Source organism: Equus caballus, chromosome 19 (assembly GCF_041296265.1).
Source record: "Equus caballus isolate H_3958 breed thoroughbred chromosome 19, TB-T2T, whole genome shotgun sequence".
NCBI classification, from domain to species: domain Eukaryota; kingdom Metazoa; phylum Chordata; class Mammalia; order Perissodactyla; family Equidae; genus Equus; species Equus caballus.
The window spans coordinates 11395926-11409695 of record NC_091702.1 but is presented as its reverse complement, the minus strand read 5'-3'; the positions used below and the strand labels follow the sequence as shown (position 1 = coordinate 11409695).

General features: G+C 34.6%; 1 long non-coding RNA gene across 1 annotated transcript; it reads left to right on the top strand.

Moving 5' to 3' along the window:
- Positions 1–1852: 1852 nt before the first annotated feature.
- Positions 1853–4266, top strand: LOC138919099 (uncharacterized). Its single transcript, XR_011429004.1, has 2 exons — positions 1853–2129; positions 3142–4266. It is a non-coding gene; the product is annotated as an uncharacterized lncRNA (long non-coding RNA).
- The last annotated feature ends 9504 nt before the right edge of the window (positions 4267–13770 follow it).

The window sequence follows — 13770 nt, the reverse complement described above, 5'->3', positions numbered from 1 at the left end:
TACAGCAATCCCACTTCTGGATATATACCCAAAGGAAATGAAATCAGGATCTTGAAAAGATACTTGCACTCCCATGTTCATTATACCATTATTCACAATAGCCAAGATATGGAAACAACTTAAGTGTCCATCTACAGATAAACAGATATAGAAGATGTGGCATATATACACAATGGAATATTATTCAGCCAGGAGAAAGAAGGAAATCCTTCCATTTGCAATAGCATGGATGGGCCTTGAGGGCATTATTATGCTAACTGAAATAAGTCAGACAAAAACAAATACTGTATGATGTCACTTATATATGGAACCTAAAAGAGCTGAACTCATAGAAACAGAGAGTAGAATAGCGGTTTCCAGGGGCTGAGGAGTGGGGGAAATGGGGAGATGTTGGTCAAAGAGTACAAACTTTCAGTTAATAAGATGAATAAGTTCTGGGGAATGTACATATGGTAACTATAGTTAACAATAGTGTATTATGTATTTGAAAGTTGCTAAGAGAGTAGATCTTAAATGTTCTCACTACACACAAAAAAATGGTAATTATGTGAGGTGATGGAGGTAATAACTAATCCTATTGTGGTAATCATCTCATAATATATACGTGTATCCAATCATCATATTGTATACTTTAAACTTACAGAATGTTATATGTCAAGTATATTTCAATAAAGCTGGGAGGGAGGGGAGATTCAAATAGCTTGTTACATTTTCTAACTCCATAAACAGATTTAACCTGAAAATATTTCACCATTTTCATGAGATTTGCCTTGAGGATTTCTTGTCTAAATTGGTTATTAAAGGTTTCCAACATAAAGAGTAAAATTTAATTTCCAGTTTAGAGTGAAATGATACTATGTTAAGGGTACAAAAGAAAAGAAAAAAAACGATTTCAGAATATACATTCTACTAAGTTTGACAACAATAATTCTAAAATAACCAACCTTTATATTCTCTCACCAAATACAAGCATTACACATTCTATATGTGTCTGAAATTTTAAAAAAGTGTTCAAGATGATATTTCCCACAACTTTTCCAGTAAAATACCCATCATGTTGACTTTCTAAAGATCTTCAAAGTTATATAGATTATAAATACAACAATATATCTAAAGATAAAAATGTAAAATACCTGGCAACTTGCAAGCTCAGGTCAGAAGAGATTAATAAAATAAAATGGAAAAATACCCAAAAATGTGTTGTAAACTGGGAATAGTTATACAAGCATAAAACATTATTGATTCAGCAAATGTCAATTACAAAACAGCACAAATACCTGTATATTTGAAGTTTATGATATTCAACTTATTAAAAAAGTGAAATTATATTTTAAAAATATAATGTAGATAACTGTGCCTTCTATAAACTAAAGTGGGTTCAATCCAGTTCTGAATCAGTAATATTTATATTTTTAAAAAACAGGCTTTTAGTAGCTACTATGAAATGAGAAACATTAAAGTAAATCCAATTATTCGTTCATACATTTGACCAACAAAAATTTGCTGAGCACAAACTATGCATACATAAAGTCCTCTTCTCAGTGCTGGAGAGTGAACAAAATAGAGAAAAATCCTTGCCCAGATGCAGCTTACCTTATAGTGGGGAGAGAGAGATAACGATAAAGATAAGTGAATTACAGATGGTAACAGTGTTAACACAGAAAAATAAAGTAAAGGGGACAAGGATGTGCGTGTAGGGTAAGGTGCAATTTCGCCAGCTGACATTTGAGTACTGAACTGAAAGGGGTAACGGAGGAAGCTAGGTAGCTGTTTCGGGGAAGAGCACTCCAGGCAGGAAGGAGAGCAAACACTAAGGCCTTGAAGGGGGAGGAGCCTGCTGAGACTGAGGAATAGTGAGAAGGAGAACATGGACAGAAGGGAAAGAGTGTGGAGAACAGCAGATGACATCAGAAAGGTAACAAACAATGGACCAGATTCTGAAGGGCTCCAGAGGCCATTAGAATGACTTTGGCTTTTACTCTGAATGGGGAAGATGCTTGAGCAGAAGAGTGATATTCCTGATTGATACTTTAAACGGATCACTCATTCCGGCTGCTGTGTTAAAAATAAACCATAGTTTGGCTAGTGGAAGCGAGGTAACTAGTTAAGAAGCTATTGCAATAATCTAGGTGAGTGATGGTGATGGCTTGGTCTGGGGAAGTGGCTGGAGGCAGTGAGAACAAAGATTCTACATGCTTTTAAGGCAAAACCCCCAGGACTTGTTGATGGATCTAGATGTGGGAAAAAGAATGGAGTCAGGGACTACTTAAAAATCTCTGAAGAGTGAGCAAAAGCAGATTTTAGAGGGAAGCTGAAACTTGGAAGAAGGGAATGACATGGGAATAGTTCACTGCTTTTGAGGTTTTGGCCTAAGAGTGGGCCATGATTGAGGCAAGACACGGCTGAATCTCTGAGAAAAATGCCTGTGATCTTTTTGGCCTAAGGATCAGAGGGAAGAGCCCAGGGCAAGCACAGCCTCCGGAAGTAAGGGGGAATCATGGAAAAGAGAGAACCAGAAAAGGGGAGCCCAACTCTATAAATTCTGCCTAAGTCTCTGGCTGACTGCTGAACCACGCATGCTCAGGACCTGCTCAAAGCAGTCTGAACATAAAATAAACTGGTATTTCAGCTGTTGCCCACCATACATTAAGAGAAAATTGCAATTAGGATCTATCCAAGTTAATTGCCTGCTAAAACAAAAACAGCAATACTCTAGAGAGAAATATAATAGAATGCAGAATATTCACAACAAAATATTCACAATGCCTAAGATACAATCAAATAATTATTCAATATCCAAAGAACCAGAAAAATGCGAACCATTGTCAAAGAAAATAAACAATCAACCTTGAGATGAATCAGATGTTGAAATGAACAATAGAGAACTTTAAAAAAACTCTTATAACTATGCTCAATGAGGTACATAAATATATAATTATAATAAATTCTAAAAAATAGACAATCTCGGCAGAAAAAGTAACATCTAAAAAAGAACAAAATAATTTTTGAACTGAAAAACGTAAGAAATTAAAAAATTCATTGCATGAAAATGACAAGATTAGTGAATATGAAGATTGATAAGAAAGACCAAAAAAATTACACAAACTGAAAATCCAGAAAATTTTTATTTACTCTTTTTAGATTTATAAAAGGAAGAAAGAAGGGGAGAAGGAGGAAGAGCAAGAGGAAAAGGTGGAGAAACACTGCGGACCCTTTCGGAAAGTTATGCAAAGCAGCAAAGAGAACAAGGCAGAGCAGAAGAAATAATGGCAAACTCACTCCCCAAATCGGAGGCCAAAATCAGCATCCTGAACATGATCAGTGAACCCGAAACAAGAACACCACGAGGAAGATCACTCCTAGTCACATCATATTCACACTACTGAAAATCACACACAAAGAGAAAATACTGAAAACCACCACAGAAAAATAACACACTTTACATACAGGAAAACAATGATTTCAATGACTGAACTTTTCATCAGAAAAAAGAAAGCCAAAAGACTGAACACCATTTTTAAGTGCTGAAGGGTAAGAATCTCCAAGGATGTCAACCTTGACCTAATTGATATTTATAGGACACTACATCCAACAATCGTAGACTACACATTCTTTTCAAGCGCACACGGTACATGCATCAACGTAGACCATAGCCTGGGCTGAAAATAGGTCTTAAAAAATTTAAAAGGATTAACATTGTATGGAGTATATGTGCCAACTTCCCTGTACAACAGATACAGAATACCAGACATTGACTGGATTTAACCTCCTGTCTAGAAACATCAACAAAATACAGAAAGAGAGAGAAAGAAGGAAGAAGAGAAGGGGAGCAGGGGAGGGGAAGAGAGAGGGAGAGACAGAGAGGGAGAACAAACTTTCAAACACCGGACACCAGGCAACGAAGAATGATCCCTGCAAGACAGGAGACAAAGGAGTGCCCTACGATTGCTACAGCTGTCTTGATTTTCCACCCAGAGGGCAGGGAAAGAGAACCCAGATGGAGCCTAGTGGACTCTCTGAGTCTAGCAGATAGAGCTGTTGAGTTCTGGAGACCAAGGTACCTATAGTTTGCAGGACAGAGCACCAGAGAAAGAGCTGCACAGACACAGAACTCAGAGATCTGTGGAGGGTCCCCCTTAAAATACTGATTGGCAAATGCCTTTGGGAAACTACTCAAGCCTGGGGAAGAACCACTTGACCCCTAGTGCTAAAACAACACCTGGTATATGAAAGGCACATAATAAAAATCATTGAATGTTGAATAAATTCAAATGTCCAAGTGTCTTTCCTAAAAGTAAATTATACAATAAATTTAAAAATCATAAAAATCTCTTACAAAGTAAGGAGGTAACAGAAAATAAAACTTAAGAAAATGAAAGGCTTAGGCAAAATATGCAGTGCTCAAACCCACATTATGAAAAATGTTTACCTCATTATGTTTTTAGATATCTTCCTAATAAGTAAGTTTAATTCACATTATATAAAATGTATATATAAGTATTTATAGCAAGATATGTTTATAAATATGCTTGCCTTCCTAAATGAATATTACCCAATAAATTTACCCAATTTTAAAAAGTAGGAATATCCAACAAGTGTATCCATATATACAAAAATTCTTTCATCTAATCAGCAATGATTTGCTAAGCCCTATTTACTTTTCAAGGTCTTTGACTAACATTTTCAGAATGTCTTCAGAATGACAATAATAAATAACTCATCTGTTTAAAACAATTCTGAAAACTCCGGGGCCTTAGCAACCTTTCAAAATCACTATGCAAAACTAAGAAATGATGACCATTTCAAGTATTACTTAGGAAAGTTATAACAGTAGGAAATAGTTACCTCTTTGGAATAACTGTGAATCAATAAAAAGTACACTGTCACATGAAGATTATAAGGGATTTTATAGGGTTTAACATATTCCTTCCAGGAGGCGCCTTACGTAGGAACCACTACATACAAAGTGTTTAATTTAAAAAGTATTAACAATTACATTCAAATTCCCTAATTTTAATTCAAGACTGAAAACTATTCCTTTTCATATGTAACATATCATTGGTATACTAACCAAAAAATTTTCTGAAAATATTACACTTGTATGGTTTTTCATTCAGATAATATTTGATGAAAGTTTGTTTAGATGTACTGAATATATTAAATGTACCATATAGAAGTAAGGAAAGCTAGTCTGGAAGATTTTACAGGTATAAATTTCACATCAAAATCTGATTAATCCTTTCTATATCAGGATTTGCTACAGGGGAAAGTTAGGTGCATTCTTCTTGGTTAAAACCCACCAGTCCAGGGGCTGGCCCTGTGGCCGAGTGGTTGAGTTCGCGCGCTCCGCTGCAGGCGGCCCAGTGTTTTGTTGGTTCGAATCCTGGGCGCGGACATGGCACTGCTCATCAAACCACGCTGAGGCAGCGTCCCACATGCCACAACTAGAAGGACCCACAATGAAGAATATACAACTGTGTACTGGGGGACTTTGGGGAGAAAAAGGAAAAAAATAAAATCTTTAAAAAAAAAAAACAAAAAAAACCCAAAAAAAACCCCACCAGTCCAGAAGTCTGAGGACGAGTTTTCCTTTCTGATTTAGGGATGGGGGATGACGAGGAAACACACAGAGGGACATCCCAGACCTCCTCTCCTCTCCTCCCATTTTCCTCTGTTCCTGTGTAAATCTATCGAGCTATAAATCCTAAATTAAATGGTGGTCCCATATGAAAAGTCAACCTCACTGGTTTAGGATATTTTGCATTACTTATAAATATGAGCAAGCAAGATGAGCTGCAACTGTGTGCACAGGGAATATGTGTCCCCACTCACTCACAACCAAAGAGTAAAATATTCAACCCACTTGAGTGCTGTGATAATGAATCTAGTCCCTTTATACTCACAAGGCAAGAAACAGCAATTACCTAAGTGCACAAAATGATGTTGCTTCACTGTTTTCAATTACGAGGACATGGAAATGGTAACCATAAAGTGTTAGAGATATACCCTCCATTATTGCCCTCAGAACAACGGCCAACAATGAGCAAAGCATTGCTTATTGAAAATACTGGAGAAATTATTATCTAATAACATATTCACCATTACTATTAGCTGCCAGTTTAGGATTTAACTTCAATGGTATATAAATGCACATTTACACAGGCTACTAGAGACATTCATTCATTCATCCAACCAAGTATTAATAAACAAAGGTTCCCAACATCAGGGTATTGTACTAGGAAATAAAAAGTTGGCAGATCTTACCTAGAGGAGCTTAGCACTTAATAGAGGGAATCATGCTGCAAATGGTTCTAATGAAGTATTAATAATTGCTATAAATACAAGCTAAAATATATACAAAATAAACTTCTAGGAAATCTAATCCAACAATATATAAAAAGAAGTACATCATGTCCAAGTGGTGTTTCACTCAGGAATGTAAATAAGATTGGTTTAACATTTGAAAACAATCAATGAAATCAACATATCAATACTAAGGAAGAAAATACGTGTGATCAACTCAATAGATGCAGAAAAGGAATTTGGCAAAATTAAATATTCATTCCTGATAAAAACTCAAAGCGCACTAGGAATAGAAGAAAAATCCCTCAACCTGAAAAGAGCATCTGTGAAAATCTACAGTCAATATCTTGCTTAATGGTGAAAGACTGAATGCTCTCTCATTAAGATCAGGAGCAAACGAAGGATATCCACTCTCACCACTTCTATTCAAAATTGTGCTTGGAGGTTCTAGCTTGGGTAATAAGGCAAGAATAAGAAATAAAGGCACTCAGATTTGAAGGAAAAAAAAAGCCTCTCTATTTATAGACAACCTGATTAACTATGTAGAAAATTCAAAAGAATCCTAAAAAAAGCTAACAATCTCTACATGGTTTAACAAAATTACTTGATACAAATTTAATATTCAAAACAGAATTGTATTTCTATACATTATCAATGAACTGGAAATTAAAACAAACAAAAAAATTAATATTTACAAATACACCCCAAAACATAAAATGCTTGGGAATAAACCTAACAAAATATATACAAGATCTATATGCTAAAAAATACAAAACTTTGATGAAAGAAATCAAAGAAGCGGAGATGCAGAGCTATATCACGTTCATGGATGGAAGATTCAACACTGTCGTCAATTCTCTCCAAGCCGATTTGTGAAGCCCACGTAATCCTAGTAAAAACCCCAGCTGGAGTTTTTTTTTTTTGTAGAAGTCAACAAGCTGGTCCTAAAATTTATATAGAAAGGGAAAAGAAGAATAGCCAAAGCATTCTGAAAAAGAACAAAGCTGGGGGACTCCCTGACTGATTTCAAGACTTACTATAGAGCTACAGTAATCATGGCAGTGTGGTACTGGCGAAAGGACAGATAGCCATATAGGGCAATGGAGCAGAACAGAGAACTCAGAATAGACCTAGTCATATGTCGTCAACTGATGTCTTACAAAGGTACAAAGACAGTTCCGTGGAGAGAAACTATCTTTTCAACAAATGGTACTGAAACAGTTAGATATCCATATGCAAAGAAAAGAACTTCAACCTATACTTCACACGATATACAAAAATTAATTTAAAATGGACCATTAACCTAAATGTAAAATCTAAACTATGAAAATTCCAGAAGAATTTTTGTGTTCTTTGCTTAGGCAAAAATTTCTTAGATATGACACTAAAAGCACCACACATAAAAGAAAAAAGTAATAAATTGTACTTCAACACATTAAGAACTTCTGTTCTTCAGAAAATACTGTTAAGAGAATATAAACATGTCACAAAATGTGAAAAATATTTGCAAATCACATATCTGATAACTTTTATCGAAAATATACATAACTCTCAAAACTCAGAAACTGAAAAACAAATAACCATTTTTAAAAATGGGAAAAGAGGATCTATGATAGTAAATAAGCAAATGATGAGATGCTCAACAACATTCATCATGAGGGATATTCAGATTAAAATCACAATAAGGTACCTCTGCACACCCACTGGAATGACCAAAGTAAAACGAAAACAGCACCAAGTACTGACAAGAATGTGGAACAAATGGAGTTCTCAAACATTGCCGTTAGGAATGCAAAATGGTCCAGCCACTCTAGAAAATAGTTTTGCAGTTTCTCATAAAGTTACACATAAAATTATCATATTACCTAGCAATCCTAGTCCTTGATATTTACCCAAGTGGAACAAAAACTTATGTTCATACAAAACCCTATCTGAGAATGTCGCAATGGTTTAACTCATAATTGTCCAAAATTGGAAACCATCTAAACATTCTTCAATTAATTACTCCACATAATGGAATACTACTCAGTAATAAAAAAGGAATAAACTATTGATATATGCAACAACATGGACAAATCTCAAAAGCATCATGTTAGGTCAAAGAAGCCAGACTCAAAAAGCTACATATTATATGATTCCACTTATATGACATATTGGAAAAGTCAAAACTGTAGAAACAAAAAATAGATGAGTGGTTTCCAGGAGCTAGGAATGGTGGGAGGGGTTCACGACAAAGGGGAATGGGGAAATTTTGAGAGATGATAAAATTGTTCGACATCTTGATTCTGGGTGTTGTTACACACTGTTTGCATTTGTCAAAAATCAAAGAACTGTCAGTAAAAAGGGTGTATTTTACTCTATATAAATCATTAATTTTTAAAAAATCATTTTTTAGAAAATGAACAGACAAGGAATAGACAAGGAGAAAATATTTACAAAGTACATATCTGACTTGTATTCAGAATATATAAATAACTCTGCAAGTCAATAATACCAAAAATTCCTTTAAAAAATAGGCAACATATATGAGCAGATATTTCATGAATGTATACAGATGACAAATAATTGCATGAAAAGATGCTCAGTCTCATTAGTCATCACAGAAATGTCCATTAAAGTCAAATGAAATACAACACATTCAATAGAACAGTTGAAATTAAACTGAAAAAAACTGACAACACTAAGTGATGTCAAGCATGTGGAACAAATGGAACTTTCACACATTGCTTGTGGAAACACAAAATAGTACAGCCACTTTGGAAAACACTTGGGCAGTTTCTTACAAAATTAAAGCTACACTTCCTATATAACCAAGCCATCCCATTCCTAAGTATTTACTCAAGAAAAATGAAAATATATGTTCACACAGACTTGTACTCAAATATTCATATAAGTTTACTCATAAAAACCATAAACTGGAAATAACCCACCCATCCACCAATTGCAGAATGAATAAACAAACTGGTATAGCCATACAAAGGAATACTACTCAGCAATAAAAATAAATCACGTCCACAACAACGTGGCCAAATCTGAACAGCACTATGACCAGGGAAAGACTACAGACACAAAAGTCTATATATACTATGATTCCATTTATATGGCATTCTGAAAAATGGCAAAACTATATGGTGACATAAAGCAGATTAATGGCTGCTAAGGTCTGAGATGGAGAGAGAGAATTGACTTCAAAGGAGTACAAGGGAACTTTCTGAAGTAACGAAAATGTTCTTTATCAAAAATTTTGGTGGTAGTTATATACTGTATACATTTGTCAAAACATCGGATTTCATCCTAGATACTGGGGAATTTTACCATGTTTATCTTAAATCTTTTCTATACCTCTTTAGGTTCTCTTCATAACTGCAGACCAATCAGAAAATAAAGAAAAGCCAAAAAAAAAAGGTTTTTAATAACCTTAAATCCCACCCCCCAGTGATAATAACCACTATTAGCATTCTGATATTCACCACCCAGGATATCTTTCAATGCAAACATTAACTTGTGGTCAAAACTAAAATAGGATCAGATCTCTCACACTGTTCAGGAGCCTCTGTTTCTTGAATCCCAAAATAGATCACAAATATATTTCTATTTCAATAAATATGTTGTACATACTAAAAAAAGAAAAACAGACTATACTATGATTTTCCTAGTTGAAAGTGAACATCAAGAATTCCTACTGTACGATATCCTTTGTATTGCCATTAATTATTTCAACTTTTGCAAAACTTGTTTTTATTTATACGTAACAAATTAATTTACATGTCTTGGATTCTCTAAAGAATGTATTTTCTAGTTTTGCTAAATAAAATTCAAAGAAATCCTTTATAAAAAATAGAACAAAATTTGAACTTTTATGGGATGACAGGAAAATTAAAAAATAACAGTTAACATTAAGAAAAATTAATAAAAGACTTTTTTGGAAGAGAGACAGGATTATTTGTTGATTTGTTACCATCAACTCTTTGTAAATTTAGGGGAAGATGCTGTACTCACATACAAAAAGGGCCACTCTATTTAAACAGTTTTTTTTTTTTTATTATGAAAGAAAAAAGAAACCCCAGGGTCTAAAATGTAATGAGTGATCCTATTAGTTCCACCAGACTAAAATCATACAGTCTACGTATGTGGTCTTTTCAGCCACATCTGTCGTGAACCATTCTTACATCACAAAATGCAAAATACTGAGCATTGATTTACTAGATGAGACCTGGGAAAGTACCCATCATTGGATTTCCCCCTAAAAGAAGGATTGGCTCATAGGAAGATAGGTGACAGTTCTTTGCAGACTACACTCAGAACTTACACATTTTAGAATCAAATCTTAATAAATCTGAGCAACAAAGAGAAAACCATAATGAAGTAAAGGATTAAATAAAATGGAAAAACAAAAGCGATCTCAGTCATGACTTTCTTAAATCCAAATATTTTGCTTGGCTAGAAACATGGGTAAATTATTAAAGATATTTATGATATGTGAAAATGTATAAAAGTGCTTACTACATAGTAGATGCTCAATAAGTCACACTCATTATCTTAAATACTTCATGAAACACGTTTCTATTAATCATTTTATATACTGATCTGATAGTCCTCCTTTCAAAGGCTCTCAGTTTCACTAAGATGGAATTTTTACTTAATACAAAATGCATAGTATAGAAGAGTTTTGAATTAATTATTTCTTCCACTTATCTGAAATCTACACTAAACACTTTTTGGTAAATTTCTTTACATAGTGTTATTTTACTCTTATCAAAAAATTAGATGTATAATTTTCCGTATAGGAAAAGGTTGAGTATCATTCCAAATTTTTAATGGTTTAAATTATGAAATATTAAAGGGTGATTAATAAAAACAAACTTCATTACATAATCTTGCTTTAGATAAATTATTTACAATGATTCTAAAACTAATAAAAAAGAAACTGCACACGACATATAAACAAATATCCAAATCTTATACACTTGTCAGTCTTTCAATAATGAAGTCAGGGGAAAAATAAATTCACAGACACCCAAGTGAATTGGCAACTGTAAGTGACAGAAGCCCTTCTAAATCCTCTGTTTACACTGGGGATTAGTGGAGTAGATTTTGAGTTGCGAACTGAACAGTCCACGGTCAAGGGAACCTGCTCCCTGTCGGCCCGCAGGGCATAAGGACAAAGCATGGTCCTGGTAGGAAGTGACCCATAAACGTATTCCTATCCAGGATTTATACAAAGCCAGTCTGCCTCACAGAAACTCCATATGACCATTAACTGGCCTGCAAGGCCTGCCGGGAGGCCTAATTACAGGTCCACAGAGCCCAGTAACAAAAGCTGAAGGGCTTTAGCTAGGGATGATCTGCTTTACACCGACTGGAGAGTCCATACAGAGGACCCAAAGGAAAGAGCGTTAGCTTCAAAATTCCCCCCAGAGGCCCAGCATTGTACTCGAGGCCGGAAAGCCCACGTGCAACATACTTCAGCTAGGCTTGAACATACCACCCTCTCAGAATTAACATTCAACCACTGTCTGCTTAACATCTGCTCAAACATGGCAAGTTGCTGTGATATTGTTAGACCCTGGCTGATAGCTTTCTTCTTACCAAATATTATTAGGGATAAATAATAATCATTCAAATATAAATGTGTAACTGATGCTAAAACAAATAAGTATACTTTTTAAAAGCAATTTACTTAATTATTCTCTTTAGGAAGCACTATTATATCTTTTTGGATTAACACCAAGCCAAAAATCATGTTCATTATTGGAAACTGGAAGTTAAATTAACAATATCAATTTGACTTTGCATTAAAGCTATTAAATTGTATGTAGAATTTCTGAAGTTTGCAGAAACCATATTTAATGAAAAAAAGGTTTTAACCAATGGCCAAATCAATTAAACTATTTAAGGTTTTACTCATTTGTTTCTTTTAAAAAGCACTATTCTTAATTCTTGATAACTTCTTCTAACTGTATATGGACATTGACACGAAGAGGATGGTTAGCTCAATATCTCTTTTTCTAAATACCTCATAAAGCCACTCAGATGATGCTACAGAAAACTACTACTACTAGCTAACATTTATAGAACACTCAGTTACATGTTAGGTGCTGTTCTAAACACTTTATTACTTTAATTTATTTCTTATAAAAACTCTAAAGGTACATATTATTATTATCCCCACTTCATAATGAAAAAACTGAGGTCCAACAAGGTTTAACAACTTTCCCATGGCTTTATCAGTAAATAATGGGGCCAGGAAAGGGACTCATACCATCTGACATCATACTAATTGCTAACATCTACTGAATACTTAATATGTACCAGGTACTGTTCTATGTTTTACAAATGTTAACTCATTTAAACTCTGTAACAACACCGCATTAGTTATGTACTAATAATATCTCCATTTTATAGGTGAGGAAACTAAAGGAGAGTAAAGGGGAAGTGATCTGCGCAAGCTCACAAAGTTAGTTAGTGAAGCCGGATATGAATCTAGACTACCAACACACAATAGAGCAGAAGCCTGCATGGGGAAAAAAGAGGTCTGAAAACTATTCATTTATTGGTTTGCCCTACATAAAAGCCTCTCTCACAATAAAGCAGCCTATTTCTTGGAGCCACAGATCAGTGGTCAGAAACCTACAGTGCAAAACCTCAGTCAGCTTTCAATCAGCGTAGCAGAATGGCTTTCTATGCTCACCAGAAACAGTACAACATTATCATGGCAATCTCATTTGCAATTCTCAGAATCACAAATATTAAACTACACTAGACTTCAGAGAAGGATCGAGACTTCCAAGATCACATGGCTAGGACGTGAAAGGGTCAGGACTTGGCTTCCAAGTACTTCATGAGTGACCAAGAGAATACACTCGAAGTTTAACATGCTGTGGAAGAACTGGGATGGAGCGAGGCACTTACGGCTTATTCCTAAGCACAGCTTCTTACCTGAGTGTAGTACGTATGTGTGTAACTCATCTGTGTTTACAGTACCTAACCAGCTTCTATTCTAGCAAGGGCCACTGAGATGCATGTCCTTAGTTATGCTGAAGACAGACAAAACACTGGTGATCAAAAAACATTACCCTAGATTTTTCAAAGTTATCAGAAATTTAGCTATTATGAGACTCTAATAGTTGAGCAAAAGAATTTCTTTTCTGACTGAAACTTTAATCCTTTTGTATTATCAATTAAAAACAATTTATTTCAGAATCAAACATTTTCTTGAGGATAGAAGTTATTTTACTGTAAGGTAATTATAGTATTACGCCTAACAAAACAAGGTATGTATTTGGTAATATTTTCTATCACTCTTCTTTCTGTCCAACGTAACTCAGGGATTTCATCTATGGGTAGAAATAACTCAAGAGTCAGAAATCATTGGATTTAAGACCTGGTTCTACTACTTATTAGCTATTGATCTTTTACAACTCATTTAAGCTTTCAGAATATTTGTAAAATGGAGTTAATTAGCTC